The sequence below is a fragment of the Hypomesus transpacificus genome, unplaced genomic scaffold, assembly GCF_021917145.1.
Source record: "Hypomesus transpacificus isolate Combined female unplaced genomic scaffold, fHypTra1 scaffold_62, whole genome shotgun sequence".
Lineage (NCBI taxonomy): Eukaryota > Metazoa > Chordata > Actinopteri > Osmeriformes > Osmeridae > Hypomesus > Hypomesus transpacificus.
This window is the reverse complement of record NW_025814035.1, coordinates 629,756-646,558: the sequence shown is the minus strand read 5'-3', so window position 1 is coordinate 646,558 and position 16,803 is coordinate 629,756.

Here is a 16,803-nt window from a genome sequence, read left to right as displayed (position 1 = left end):
CGTACCTGGGGTCAAGTAACTTAAGCTTTTTAAAACCAAGCTTTTTATCAATAGCCTACCTATCAATACTTTGGTGCAAACTCACACAATCTGCATGTTCCAACGAGTGATTTAGCTTCAGGTGGTAAAAAAGGTTTCTTTTACAAATTAGTATTATAATTGGTCGTAAGACGTTCTAAGAAATCCGCAAAACCGTTTGCAGAAACGATTTACGGACCTAGCAAGTGGTTGCCCTGGAGATGTTGACAACATGGCGTCTGCTCGAGGTTTGTCATGTTTGATTTGGGATTTTCCTATACGTATTGTTATATTATATAAAAAAAAACAAATATGGACTTTCGACAGATCTACCAACACCTTTGTAAGCAGAGATTTGTTAAAACTTTTGTTAACCGAGACCGAAGGTAGGTCGAGGTCAACAAGAAGTCCACATTTGCAGTTTGTCGTATTACCAGACTTGGTAGCCACCTGTTTGTTTACTACACCAATTTGCACCGAACATTGCTCTACTCTTTGTTGGATTTCAAAAAGCCAAACAACTTTCAAATAACTGAAGAAGACGAACTCTTTTTATCAATAATTTCTTCATTGGAAATTGCTCCCTCGCTGTGGCTATCGCTGCCACTGTTCGGCAATAAGACTAATTTTCCGCCGTTAACATTAGCTACTCCACTCGAGGTGCTCAGTATATTTTAGTGGGCGTAGGCTACCATTTCTCCGCAACTTCCTGCTGCATCACAGAAATTAAATGGACTGCTGTTCCTAATTATTCTCTATCGACATTATCGATATTATTGAAAATGAATTCATGTTACGATATCTTTATCGAGGGTCATTACTTCGATAGTTATTTTTATCGATTTATCGCCCAGCCCTACTGCATAGTAGCCTAACAGATTGCTATAAAACAACAACAACATTAACATCAAATACATTTAGTTTGTAATACATTTTCAGGTGGTGGTCCACCTCCAAAACCACATTCAGATGAGGCAGTGATGGTAACAAACATCATTGGTAGCGATTCACCTATTATGGTTGGGATTACTGGCGGAGGAGAGAGTGGTGGTCATTTGGAAAGGTAGCGAGTCATTAGTCTATGCCGAATTCATGATATTGTTGTTAAGGGCATGACTGTGAAGTAAACCAATAAAACCCTCTTCAGTGAGCCAGGTGATGAAATCATCGAAAATGATAAGAAACTGGATATCCTACCATTTTATCAAAGGGATGTTTTGCTTCTCCCCCCAAAATGTTTTATACAAATAGAGAACTTGTACGTGGAGCAGAGAAATTTGTCAACTGTCCGTTGACCCTCTCAATAATGGCCCGTGTGTTGCACAGACCAAAGTTGTAGTTCTCCTGTGTGGGAGATGGAGATTGGACCAAATGGTACTATAAATTATTATCAGTAACACTGACTAAATTCGGCTATAAGCCCAAATTAAGGTCAAGAATGCAGCTGATAAAAGGTGAGACCACTTGCCTGAGATCTATTGGCCGGATTCCTCCCGTCGTGGGAACGTCGTAGCAACATTATAAAGGGAATGTTGCCAGTTGGTCGTACCTTGGTCGGCTGGTTACGTTATTTTTAGACCCGTGGGCAACGTTGCCGCGACGTCGTACCTTGGTCGGCTGGTTACGTTATTTTTTGGTCCGTGGGCAACGTTGCCGTGACGTTGTACCTTGGTCGGCTGGTAACGTCATTTTTATGTCCGTGGGCAACGTTGCCGCGACGTTGTACATTGGTCGGCTGGTTACGTTATTTTTTTGTCCCATGGACAACGTTGCCACGACGTCGTCCCTTGGTCGGCTGGTTACGTAATTTTTTGGTCCCATGGAGTACGTGAGTTATTTTTCCAAAACGGAAGCTATGTAACTTTAATTAGCTTCCCTGGCACCTAAGATAATACTCGTACCAATGCTACTACTTGCTAGTGTTACTTGTTAGCCTACTAATTGTACATTTTGAAGCCATACTGTAGTGTTTATCATATTGTTTTTGCCCATCGGAAAATAGTTGGTTGGAATGTTCAGAATCACACGTGCGACGCTACGCTGTGGGGGCCCTGCTTTCGAACGATCACATGTGCGATGCTACTCCAATATCCATATACTAATACTATGTACGTAAACTACATTCCACTTTCATTTCTGCACAGGTGATCCGACCACCATCACAAGCACTGTGTCCCTGGAAATTATGGTAAAGTAATGAATGACCGTTTATAACAGTGACAATAATTGTATGAGCCATGGCAACCCTAAAGGCTATGCTTTGAAGCAAAAACATGACTTAAAACGTTTGCATCACCAGATGCCATACCTCTAGGTGTCAACTCTGGTCTGGTGGAGGAGAACCCATAGGGGGCCCCGGAAAACAGCTGGCAGCCAGGCAAGTGCAAATATAAGACACTCAAAAAATACTCACCATTGCCATTGTAAGGCATACCTAATTGTAAGGCATACTTAAGTTGTTCTGATCGTGGGGGGAAACATATTTGTCAAAACATCAAATGTTGTCTTACTAATGCTTTGTATACCCCATTCAGCTGTACCATCTTGGGCAAAGGTAACATTTGTTATGTACATCAATGTTACAGCTAATCTAGAAGAACCACATGTATGCCAATCATGCAAACTCTTGTAAACTTGTTTTACTGGTCTTTAATTACAGACACATTACAGGTTATGCTCCGGAAGATGGAGACATTGGAAGAGAACCAGCGAGAGGCTCTCCTGTTCAGGCGACCACAGGGCAGACACACTGAAGAGGTGCCAGTGATGGACCTACAGGTGGCCCAAATACAGGCTGAACTCCAAGACCTTGAGGAGCGCCTTAAGGTGCTGGAGTTGCGAAAGAGAGTGGTAAGTGTTTGGAGATCCCATAAACTATGACTTACACGCATTCAACGTTCACATTGGTGCTGACAATAAGTTCATGACTTCTAATTCCAGACGCTGTGATGAAGTGGAAGACGGGACTGGGAGAGAAAGCTAAGCTCTGCATAGAGAAAACACTGAAACACACCCCGGCAGCCCATTCAAAACAAGCCAGGTGAATGAATCATGATTGCAGCTTCCATATCCAATCTTTCACATGGCTATGACACAAATCTAGAATCACATAATATTTTTTTGATGACTTGTATAGCCCCTTTTCACACGTGCGATTATGTTAATCGAACACTAACACTTGTTTTGTGCTTCCTTGTCAGGGCTAACAGACAGGACTTGTAGCGGGGACTGGAAGAAGATTTTAATTCATTTTTTGCACTTTGTTTGTTTGGCACTTTTGTTTTGCAGTGTTTGTTTTGCAGTGTTTTTTCTTTGCAGTGTTTGTTTTGCAGTGACACTTTTTATCAAGTATGTATATATTTTGGCCATTTTAGTTTTTATTTTAAATGTTACATGCATACTTTGTGCATTGTCATTTTAGCAGACGCTCTTATCCAGAGCAACTTACAGTAAGTACAGGGACATTCCCTGGAGGAAAGTAAGGTGAAGTGCCTTGCCCAAGGACACATCATTTGGCAACCTTCTGATTTAATAGCCTGATTCCCTAACCGCTCAGCCATCTGACTCCCCTTTAGTATAGGTAGACCACATATTTAGGATTCCTATATGTTGAATGTATATACCTTCCTGCCAAAGTAAATTCCTTGTCTGTGCAAACTTTCATGGCGATTAAAACACTTTCTGATTCTGAAATGCTGCCTCGTTTATAATTTAGCTTGAGTCAGGCTACACATCACACAAACATATTCCTCCTAACGTTGGCTATCTATTATACCAAAACAAGTAGCCTTCTGGGCAAATGAGGTCTGCATATGAAATATAGATTACTTCATAATTAAGTAAATTATTAACGTCGCAGTTATGGACTAGCAACGTCATAAAATTACGTTGCTAGGAGGTCGCGGTTACGGACTGGCAACGTCACAAAACAATGTTGCTAGGAGGTCGCGGTTACCGACTGGCAACGTCGGAAAATAACGTTGCCACGATGTCGCGGTTACGGACTGGCAACGTCCCAAAACAACGTTGCTAGGAGGTCGCGGTTACCGACTGGCAACGTCACAAAACAATGTTGCTAGGAGGTCGCGGTTAACGACTGGCAACGTCGGAAAATAACGTTGCCACGATGTCGCGGTTACGGACTGGCAACGTCCCAAAACAACGTTGCTAGGAGGTCGCGGTTACCGACTGGCAACGTCACAAAACAATGTTGCTAGGAGGTCGCGGTTACCGACTGGCAACGTCGGAAAATAACATTGCCACGACGTCGCGGTTACGGACTGGCAACGTTGGAAAATAACGTTGCCACAACGTCGCGGTTACGGACTGGCAACGTCACAAGATTACGTTGCGGCAACCTACTGGCGCCCCACAGATGCACGGTCCCGCAACGTCGCCAAAGACGTTGCGGCAACGCATGTTTGGTCATCGCGTGACGTTGCGACAACGTAAGGGCAACGTAAATGTGTTAGCTGGGTCTCCTATTAAAGACTGAAACGATCCCGTAGCATAGAACCGTAGAGCAATTAATAACTGCAATACGGCTGGAAGAGCACAGCTGCAGAAAGTAGAGTGATCCAACCGTCGGTCCAACCGTCGGTCAACGTTCGGACAATTCGTGAATTGACTGCCGGTCAAATGTATGGTTTAAAATCATTTGCTCATCATTAAACGTATCCATTGGGTTCTCGCGGTCGTGGAATGCTATTCTTCGGATAGGTTCATTTATCTGAATAAACTCTGCAATGTTGTGGTAAAGATTAACTAGAGGGGCCCTAAGTTTAATTCCTTACTTTAGTTGCTAAGGTCTTTCATGCAACGCTTTAACACATTTTAAGGGATTCCTTGAGTATAAGACCAAGATAAGGAGAAAACCTTAAGGAAAATACTTAAGGGTGCTACATGCAACCGATTATATTTTAAGGAAACCTTAACTCTGACTTTAAGGAAAATCTTAACTTAAGGTGTTTTGTGCAACCGGCCCCTGGTCCTCAGGGCACCCGTCCTGCCTGTTTTAGATGTTTCCCTGCTCCAACACACCTTATTCAAATGAATGATCATAAGCAGGCTTCTGCAGAGCTGGATAACGACCCATTCATGGCATGAATCCAAATTCATGCACCTTGATGTCCTTTTGTATTAGAACTTGGGATGTTGACAGCACTGATTGAATGCATATTGTCTCTGAAAGGTTGGGACTAGGGCTGCAGCTAACGATTATTTTAATAATTGATTAATCTTGTCAATTCTTTTTTCGATGAATCGATGAATCGGATAAAAAATAAATTTAAAAAGCATTAATTTCCAACCCGTTATTCAAAAACAGAACTGACAGTGCAAATTCACAGTGCAAAAAATCTTCAGAATGTGCACAAACAGGCACACAATTGTGAAAGTTATTAAGACTAGCATGTATTTAATGCTATATTCAAAGATAAGCAATTTATTTGAGTTTAGTTTAAAACTTTATTGAAAATTGAAAGATTGTGGAAGTAGGCCATACTTTATCAGAATAATCTGGTGTATATTTGAGATTTTCTGAGACAATTTTGACAAAAGTTATGATTTGCGAAGATGAAGCTATTTTCAAAGATTAGTGATTTTCTATCAATTTATTTGAAACTTTGAAAATTTTAAGGCTGTGGAAGTATACAAGACATTGTTAAGATACTTTGGTTTTTGTTTTAGATTTTATATTCATAAAAATATTATAAAAGTCTACATTTTTCTAAATTGTATCGGTATTTTTCACCTGGTCCCTAACGCAACGATGCAAAGTAGCATCTTCCGAATGTGACACGAATGTCGAAAATGAAACTGACTTCACCTTGGTAAATTAACACACTTTTTCGATGTATTTAGTGTGAAATGCTCCCACACCTTGGATGACTTAGGTCGTACTGATTTCTCTGCCCCCGCCATGTGTTTCAGAACAACGTTACTCAACAACGTCTCTCCGATGGTCTTTCCGCTACCTCCGCTCTGTTCCGCACTCAACTAAACTTTTTAAAATATATATTCAAACATCTCCGCGACTTATTGAGTGGCGTAATAGTCGCGCGACTATTAATAATAATACTTTTAATAATTAATTGTAATCAATTTAATCGATTCATTGTTGCAGCCCTAATTGGGACTGTGCACAATATGTCATGATGAGCCGGGTCTGTAGTTGATAATCACAGTATCCTTTCAGCCCCTTGGTCTCCCGTCAACCATCAGGAATTTAAGAATGATATAATACAGAATATAATCATGTGTTGAATCAGGATAATTGCAAATGGCCGTCTTTCTGGAAGGGGCCTCCACCTCTGCAGAGAACCTCCAAAGCTCTCTTAAGCCTGGTTTATACTTCTGTGGGTCAGCGTTCTTAATGTGATGTGCGGTCTGCGTACACATAGCTTTAGATTTTTGTGCTGTGCGGCCCTGTGGGGCTCTCTGCGGCGTCCATGAACCCTACGCAGACATGTTTGACATTGAAGTATGAATCAGGCTTAAGAGTGACGTTTGGGTTCTTTGTCATCTCCCTGACAAAGACTCTTTGTGCCCGGTTACAGTGGGTGGCAACTGCATAGTAGAGGTGCACAAAACCACTTTCGGCCAATCATGTTTTTCAGTGATGGCAGTGCTCGAAGTGGGTCGGTACTCACCAGTACGCAGCACCTCTACATTTTACTCTTGAATTGAATTGATGTTTATTGGCCATGAAAGTTTGCACAGACACGGAATTTGATTTGGCAGGAGAGCCTACCTAGGCAGCCATCAAAGGCGCCCACCAGAAAGATTACAGCAAAGCATAACATGAGGAGAGAGGAGGAGAGAAAAAGGCAACCCCCATACAATGCTCCTAGAGGAGTACAGTATGGGAACAGGCAAAAACCTCAGCACATAAGCCCACAAACATTAACAACACAACATTACAAACACTTGCAATGGGAAAGGGCGGTGGGGTAGACCAGCAGCATCTGGACCTGCGACCGTAATAGGCGCTGGACACAGACCCGCCAGCCACCCAGGGAAAAGCAATCAAAGGCGTTGGATGGGGGTGGGGGGGTGGTGGTATCTGTAGTAGGTGAAAGTTAGTGTGTGAGTAGGTCTGGGTTGGCGCCCTCGACCTAGGCCACAATCAGTCCGAGTCTCTCTATGCAGATAGTGTTGGCAAGGAGACGTCCTTGGTCATGACCCGGGTAGAGACCAAGCCACAGATGTTGATGGTGGGGGAGTGGGAAGGGAAGAGCAAGATAGTCTCGCTTCAGCGCTCTCCAGGGGAGTTGTTTTCCAGCAACGGCCTTGGCCAAGGCCTGAGCTGGTTACGGGGCCGAAAGTAGATGAGATTGGTGTAGATGTTTAGACGAGTAGATGCGACTCAATTTTCACGTCCACCCTTCAGGAAGGCCTCCAGATCCTCAAACCTTCTTTGCTGAGCCGCGAACTTATCCCTGTTGTACTCCCTATTCTGCTGTAAGTTCACAGTCAGTGCTCCAACGGCTCTGCCCACCGTCTCAATCAGGTCGGGCAGCCTAAGGGGGCTTTTGATGGCTGCAGCCGTTTCCTTGACTTTCCGATACACAAGCCAACCGCCTAATCCACACAGCAGAAAGCCTGTAATCATGGTTCCGAAAATAAAGATGTCTTCAACATCCTCAACGGAAAGCGCCGCTAGACACACGACACGCCAATTGTCCCACGCGTCCATCGTGTAGCCAGCTGCAAACGTCCCGTCCGGACATTTGGGTTCCCCCGAACCCGATCTTCTCTTCGAGAAGATGGTGTCAATTGCATTGAGAGACCAGCTAATTAATTCCATGCTTCCAGTTTCGGAGAGTGATGGTGAGAGAGTATCTTGAGACAGACAAGACAGACAAGACAGAGCGAAGCAGGGAAGGTCAGGGAGGGGAGGATAGAAAAATGCGACCGCCTTCGTCGAGAGCCAAGAGGGGAGGGAGAAGCGTACTGGCACCTTTTCTTGCGTACCGGCACCTTTTCTTGCGTGCCTGTACGCTAGATTCGAAAAGGTTATCTAGACAGCATCAACTGATGCCTCAGTAAAACAGATTTTTCACTGCTGCTTTCAAACCTAGAAACTAAATGACTTTCGTTTGTAAGTAATTATGTTAGCCTGGCTTCAGAAAGGCAATAAAAGAACGCGTGTGCCAGAGCCAGACACGTCAATAGATGTCCAAGTCCAACCAGAAACATCGGGTAGGCTACGAATCATGAGCTTCAAACTTCTTTAAATAAATATATACATTTATGCATGGCTGCGGGAACTAGGGGTGCTGAGGGTGCTGCAAGCACCCCCTGACAGCACAAGAATTTAAAATGAACTTTAAAATCCACCACTGCGGAATAGCCCTGCAGTAACAGACTGGCCATCGGGAACACCAGGAGAAGAATAACGATGGAAAACGAGGATAAGAAACGTAAGGGTGGGGCTGAAAAATAAAGAGAAAAAAAGACATCACTTTCACTAGACAAGGTTTTACCAATTAAAAAACTGCCATTTTGATTTTACCCAAGGCTCAAAAAACAATTTTGCGCTCAAATAAAGGCCAAAAAAGTTGGCCTTTAAGTATCGAACTCCCGAACTAGCATCACATCAAACACAGACTATGCATACATTAGCAGGCAGCAGTGGTGCGTAGCTATACGGGGGCCGGTTCTGGTGGGCTGGTCTGGATAAAAATCCAGGGCCTATTTTTACTCCCAGTCCGTCCCTGCCGCCCCGCAACATTAAGCCACCCCCCTGATAAAATATGTTCCCGAGGCTATGCATTTATGTTGTAAAAAAATAGGCTAACCATAAATTGTTTTTGTACCAGCAATCCAAGTTTTGTTTTTCACTGTAGAAATCTCAAATTTCATAATGATTTGCCAATGCAAGAGAGTACCGGCACTTTTTTTTTCCACTTCAAGCGCTGAGTGATAGGGACCCATTTATGGAATAATTTACCAACTGAGAAAAAAAGAAAAAAAAAGAACTAAAAACATTCAATAGAAAGGTGAAACACTGGCTGAAAGAAAACCAAACATGTAGCCACTAAGTCAGGTCCATAAAAGCAGGTGCACACAGCGTGTCTCTGTTGTCCCTGTTGTAATGTATTGTGTTGTTACGTCCCTGTTGTAATGTATTGTTACGTGATGTGCTGTTGTGTGTAATGAGGTAATGAATCTGTGAAATGTTGATATACTAATATATTGCATCTGCTGCATGATTGTGGAACTCACATTATGCAGTAAATTGTGTTTGCCTAACTTTTTAGAAAGGTCTGACCAGGGACTGGGGTTGCAAATTAGCCTTTTGGCTAAATACCTTTAATGCAACACATATACAACATTATCTATGAATGTAATAATGTGCCCTGCATTGTCCCTGACAAATAAACAAATAAATACAGAGCTAACAATGCCATCTGACCTCTGAGCAATTACACACATTTAGTCAATGTTCTTAAACTCAACCGATTATTGTCATTTTACTACACTGTTCATTTTGAACAGACATCAGTGTTTATTTGGAAAGATTACTGTATATTTCCACTTTTGCTTTGTATTTCCATTGTAAGTTTGGTCTTAGATTTCATTTAGAAGTGGTATTAAAAGGTCTTAAAAAGTCTTAAATGTAACTTGTTTATACCTGTAGACACCCTGTTACAGCTAATGATTACTTCATCATCTTCATCATTACTTTATCACTTTTATACTGTTTCGAATGCTCTGAATATAATAAACAATATTTGAACTATACCCTGCTATATTAGGTCATGAGAACATGGAACATCAGGGCCATTTAGAGCTATGTTGATTGTCATCCCCCTGACGTTTCTTGTGAGTAAAAAAAAACATAACTGCCCTTCATTCCTGTATTCACTGTCCAGTCCTCTGAGATGCTCAACTTGAGTGTATCAGACACCTGCACCTTATAGATCGATAATAAATATGTTGATTTTGTCTTGAACTTGTGCTTGGCGATTCACTTCATTGACTTGGTACTTTCACAGCAATTGGGTGCTATCAAAGGGTGCTTTCACACCTATTAGTCCGTTTGCTTGGTCCGAATCAGTGGATTAGTTGCTACTTTGTTGAATTTTTCATTAGGTCCGGTTAGTGTTCACACGGTCCTGTTTTAAGCGAACCAACGTTTGGAAAAAAACAATGACGTTTAAAAAAACAATGACACGCAGTTATACAGGTTGTTAATGTATTGGACAGAAAATCTGTGAGGGAAAACAATGGAGCAACAGCAGCGTATTGCGATTGCAATACTATCTTTAATTGTTATGATTTGGTGTTGCGGACCACGTTCTTTGGGTTTCTCGTTGGTCTTTTACTCAGGATTATATCCAGGTTATCAAACCATGGGAATTATATGTTTTCGTCTGACGAGCTACCACTTTTACAAAGAACATCACGCTATTTTAGCTGTCTACATTTTTAACTTTCAATTAACATTGGTCCACTGTGCAATAAGGACGCTTAATTTCAGTATATCACTAAATAATTTAATTTCAGTATATCACTAAATAATTTAAATACCTCGCTACTCTTATGTGTATCCACTAGTATCTCTGCAATATGATCATCAGCCCACATTTGCCGAAGAGCCTTCACTTCACACATCATTCCCCCACATTTTCCCTCAACTAATTTCGCTGCTAATGAGTGGCACGGCTGTCAACCCACAATGCACTATATTTAGGTTTGATTCCTGGAATAGGTCAATATTAATTCCAATTACGTTCAGACCTAAAGCGAACCAAACCATGGTTCACTTGGAACCGGACCGAGTCCCCTCTTTTTAGGGGGACCATGGTTCGGTTGTGTGGTCCGCACTAGAGTTCGAATGCTTGTTCTCACCTCTCCAAACGAACCGTACTTTCAAAACAGACCATGGTCCGATTGAAACGGACCAAACATTTCAGGTTTGAAAGCACCCGAATACGTCTTGATTTGGCGAGCCAGCCAGGAGTGCAACATCAGCGGTTAGTGATTTCCCTTTGAATTCCTCAAAGTCCGCCTAATCGTATGCAACATAGAAAAAAGATAAGAGGTTACCGCAAAGGCTGTGGCTTGATAGTTCTGTATACATTTTTTTTAAGGTTTGAGCTTATTTGTCTGTTCTGGATTGCTCTCAACACTAGAAGCGCCAACCCATTTTCCCCTACTAGAAGTGAATTGACCCATGAGTCTACAGACAGGGACATCGTTACTGACATGTAATGATAGCTAGATGGTGCTTGTTGCGCAGAGCAAAGTTGGTCTAGTAGCCCAACATATCAAAAAAAGTTTGTCGGCTGACAAGATCGCTGTGTTGTCCCCAGTCAAAAGTATAAAAAACACACATTCAATGGTCTACTTAGATCCAGTTATACTGGCAAAACATGAAATGTTCTTCATTTATTGTCAGAACACAGTCCAAGTATTGCAAAAATGAGAGTGAATTGTTTGTAAATTTTAGGCTATAGATTTGATGTTAGCCTGTTGATGCTTAGCCTATTCAATTTAACAACTTTTGGAATTACAAGACAAAGTGGATAATATGTCCGAAATATATACTGTTCGAGAATGTGTATTTCGGTTTTATATAGACCATTACTGTAACATTGGGACACCAGTTTCAAGTGTAGATGGCGGGTTACGCAAGGGCAGTAGCACGTGTAAAATGAGAGTTACATTTAATGAAACAATAGGTGGCCTATCCACTACAACTAGCCAGAATTTGTTTTGGAATAGCCTACGTTTTGTCTACAGACTAAATAGAATAAATAGGATAATCTTGGGTAGCCTACTGCATTGTGCACAGGATTTCTCGATTTTTTTGTTGAGCTGGTAACCCATTGATGCATCTTTCTAAGATATGATCCCATCCGCCCTAATCAAGTTCAAGTCTTTTATTTGTCAGGTACACAGAGGTTAGAGGTTACACTGGGCACTGAAATTCTAAAGACAAGATAACGCAAGCACCTGGCAGTGTTTCCCACACATAGACTAATTTGTGGCGGTGCGCCACAGAATCAACACCGGCCGCCACATATTGCGTTTCGTGAAACATTTTTTTTTATCGCTATTTAGGTTAAAACACGCAGCGTATTCGTTCAGCTGCATTTCCTTTCCACTGCCCTCCCTCCGTCTCTCTGTCACTCATGCGTCTTTCTCACATATGCACAGTCACACCGTCAGCACACGTTAGCAACAATGCATACATACGCCGTTCTAGTAAGACCGACAGCTATATCAGCGAGCTTTCAGCATTAGTGCCGTAGCTAAAAGTCGAGGAAAGTTGAGGCTACTTTTCGCTAGGTACCTTACTCGAAGGTTCCCCTTCGTTCTTTTGGTGAGAAGTCTCAGGAGCTAGCTACTTACCCGGCGTCCTGGAGCCGACCAGTTAAATAGTTGTTTAGCACTAGCGTGGCTACATGCATAATGCAGAAATGATATATTAGTTGTTGTTAATTTTGTGTGTTAGTGTTACTTTTAGCCTCCTCATTAGTAAATTTTGTTGCCAAACCAAACCGTTTGAGGCATAGTTTTTGTCTATCGGAAAATATTCAATTGGAATGTTCGAAATCGCATATATGCGACACTACGCTGTGGGACCCGCATTAGAACAATCGCATATATTACTCCTTAACGGGTTAAGATAATAATAATTCATTAAAAAATCAATTTTTTTATGTTTTATTATTATAATTTTTGGGGTGTTGAGATTCAATTTAGGTGTGCTTGAGCACCCCTAAAAAAAGTCTAAAATCGCCAATAGAAGCAACACTTGATGGACTAACAACGGTAACTAATGTGGGCATGGCTTATGCAAAAGGTCATTTGGGTGCTTCCAACTTTGTGGCAACCATTTGTTTACAGCTGTTTGCTGTTCCAGTATGACTATTCTCCTGTGCACAAAGCGGGGTCCATGAGGCATAGGGCTCTATGTTAACTATCTGAAACGCAAGTATCAAAACTCAAAGCGCAAGTAACTTTGTGGGCGGGACTCCGGCGCGGTTGCTATTTTGCCAGCGGGATAAATGACTTTGCGCCTGACGCAATTCTAAAATGGGTTGGTCCGAAGTAGCTACATTACTAATGGGTGTGGCGTAACGGGCAATAAACCAATCAGAGCGTCATCTCACATTCCCCTTTAAGAGTAGCGCTTGTTCAATGGTGGATTCCTATTATAACGGCGGATTTGCCAGGCGCACGCCAGGAGTGGTTCACAGCCAAGGAGACCGACGTTCTAGTCAGGGCCGTAACAGATAAGAGAAGTGACATTGTATGGGAAAGGCAGAGCAGTTTTCTCACTGCACTAAATTGCCCGCTCATGCTGCTCATTCAAATTCTTATTCTTATATATATATTTTTTAATTGTTATAATTTGTAATTGTTTAGTTCTTATAATTTGTTTCACTGTTGTAATTTTTTACTTAATTTAAGACCCGTATATGTTTATTGTTTTCACCTTTCTGCCACAGTAAATTCCGTGTTTGTGTACCATAGGCTACATGGCGAATAAACAAAATGTTGATTCTGATGGAGATGGTAGAAGAAACCCACCCAATTTAGCTTTGGTTAAACAAGCGTGGGAGTAAATTGCCACAATTGTTACGAATCAAGGTCACATAGGCTACATAAAGATTTCTCATGAAAATCTTTTTATTATCATTGAAGAATTGTAACACGGCATAAATCAAAACAATGTAACGTAGCTTCGCAGAAAGATTAGCCTGGCCTCGTCAGCAGTGCGCACGGACCAAGCTTGTGCACTTAAAATAGCATCTGAATAACGCGCCATTGACTTTAGAAGTTTTTCCTGGTCAGTGGCGGAATTGTTTTTCTGAAACTGCAAAATAGCACCAGGGAACGTTTGCGCACGAACACGCCTCCTTTTTCCGCTTAACCGCCCCCAGGAGCGCAAAGTCATTCCCTAATTTACCGACGTGCGCTTGTGAAGGGAAAAGTCCGCTTTGCGTCGAGTGCAAACTAGGAATGGTACTTGCGTCGTTGACAAAGTCAATTGCGCTCGGTGCAAGATAGGGCCCATATGGTTTGATGAGGTTGGTGTGAAGTTACTCAAGTGGCCTGCACAGACCTCTGATCTCAAACCCACTGAACACCTTTGGGATTAATTGAAACTGTGATTGCAAGCCAGGCCTCCAATCAGTGCTTGACTGCACAAATGCTCTTTTGGCTGAATGGGCCCAAATTCCCAGACACACACAACAATATTGTGGAAAGCAATTCCAGAAGCTGGCAGCTCTTATAGCCATATAGGGGGGAAGTCCCCTATCAATGCTCACAGTTCTGGAATGGGATGTACAACAAGATCACATAAGTAGGATGGTCAGGTGTCAACATACTTTTGGCCTAAAGTGTACATTTCAGCACAATGTTGCATTGTAAGACCTGTAAATTTTGTGATAAACTGGTACAAACCACCTCTTGACCCACATGGCCTACAATGAACACAACTAGAATCATTCAGTTCAACTGGTAACCTGTGTTTTACTTGTGTTATTATGTCAATGTGAAAGGTTTAGCTTTTTTTCCACTTACTGCTTTTTTCAGTTCTAGACAAGGTCTTATTCTGATTTAAAGCAATTTCCTGTCTCACAATGCTGAAAGCCATTGCTGATTTGCTCATGTTTATATCTTGCTCTTAATCGTCTCTTCTACTTTCAACTTGTCTCATAACGTCTCAGTCTGTGCTACTTATACCCGAGGTCATACCATCCCAGAATTATATCCATCTCACCCTGAATATCACTGTGTGCGTGCAAGCGTGAGTGTCTGTCTTTCTGTCTGGTCACTGGTCCCTCTCTTGATCCCCTTAATCCTCTCAGCCTCCACAGCTCAACCAGCCTGTATTCTGGCAGCTACATAATTTCCCTTACTTTCCCATCCGTGATGGACCCATATTACCTCCCATGACCTTTCCCAATGCACACACTCACACAAACATGCATTTACACGCATGTGCACATTCACAGGTATACTGTACACATGTATTCCACTGCTATCTCTATGTATTTACATGCGTCTCTCACTGAGTCTGACGAGTGAGGAGTCAGTGGGTTCATGGGAGATGATTGTAGATATTCAAGGCAATCTAAATGGAAAGTTTTCAGAGACCAAGAGAGGGAGTGGCCTCCTGTATCGGGCCCCTAAAGCCAATGTGATCCTCCCCATTTGTGCTCCTGTCATAAGGAATGCTCTGCTAAACCTACCACTAAGAGGATTACCAAGGTAATGATTCATATCATAGATGCACTGGCAGATGTAGACACTGGGAGGCTGAGTTGTAATAATTTGTAATGAGAATTGACAGACTATCCTATGAACATACCAGTTGTTAGAACATTTAACATTTTAGAATACCCGTAGTTCTCTGTTTAGAATAAACTAATGATTATTCCATAAGCAACTTTTTGAGAATATTTTATTAAACCTTTGTATGCCCCGCGATGTTTCCTATCTATTTAAAACTGCAAAATACACAAAATATGTCAAATAGCGCACTCAATTATTGTCTGAATTTACTTGTTTTCCTCCAGCTTGAGTTTGATTGACAGTGGTTTCACAAGACAAGCCAAGGAGGAAGGCCCGCTGTTACGATCCTCTCTTTGGTTTATGTATCTATGGAGAGAGAATAGTTTTAACAAATGTACTGAATATGGGTTTAGTTGTGTGAAAAGTGCAACAACAATGAATGAAACCAGGTTTCAATACAAAAAATAATATTTATTAAACAAAATATTAACCACAGGGGAACAAGGAAACCATAAATGATGCAAAAGAAAGGTAAACAGTAAAAGTGGTAAATAACCCTGCCTATCCAAATAATAATATTGGATGGAATGAGCAGTCAGCTAAATCTATGAATGATAGTGTGGGGGGAAACAGGAGGGAAGACAGAACAACCTAACTATGTGTACACAGACAGATATCTAAACATATGGCTGTAACACCCACCTAGCCGACAATTGGCTGAAACAGGAATGCTGGAACATAATTGGCTAGAATGTAGCGAGCCGCTCCAAATATAAGAAATTAGGGAATGAAGATTTTCTTGGTATTGGTCCTGATGGACCTGATGGAGGGGAGTGACTGAATGACTGAGTGTTCAGGGTGGGAGGAGTCGGCCACAATTTTCCTTGTTCGCCTCAGGTACCTCGAGGTGTGCAGGTCCTCGAGGGTAGGAAGATTGCAGCCAATCACCTTCTCAGCAGTGCGGATGATGAGTGAGTGGGGCTGTATTCTTCCTTAAGTCCACAACCATCTTCACTGTCTTGAGAGCATTGAGCTCTAGGTTGTTCTGGCTGCACCAGGTCACCAGATTGTCAGTTTCCCACCTATAATCAGACTTGTTTCCACCAAAAATGAGCCCAATGAGGGGGGTGTTGTCCGTAAACTTCATGAGTTTGACAGACTGATGACTGGAGGTGCAGCTGTTGGTGTACAGGGAGAAGAGCAGAGGAGACAGCCCTGAGGAGATCCGGTGCTGATGGACTGGGAATCAGAGACTTGCGTACCCAGCTTAACACACTGCTTCCTGTCAGACAGGAAGTCTGTGATCCACCTGCAGGTGGAATCAGGCACGTTCAGCTGGGAGAGCTTGTCCTGAAGCAGGGCGGGGATGATGGTATGGAAGGCAGAGCTGAAGTCCACAAACAAGATCCTGGCGTAGGATGCTGGGGAGTCCAGGGGCCTCATGTATAAAAGATTGCGCAGCTTTCATACCAGAAGATGGCGTACGGACAAAACTTTTTTTAGACGGCTACACAAATGATGCAT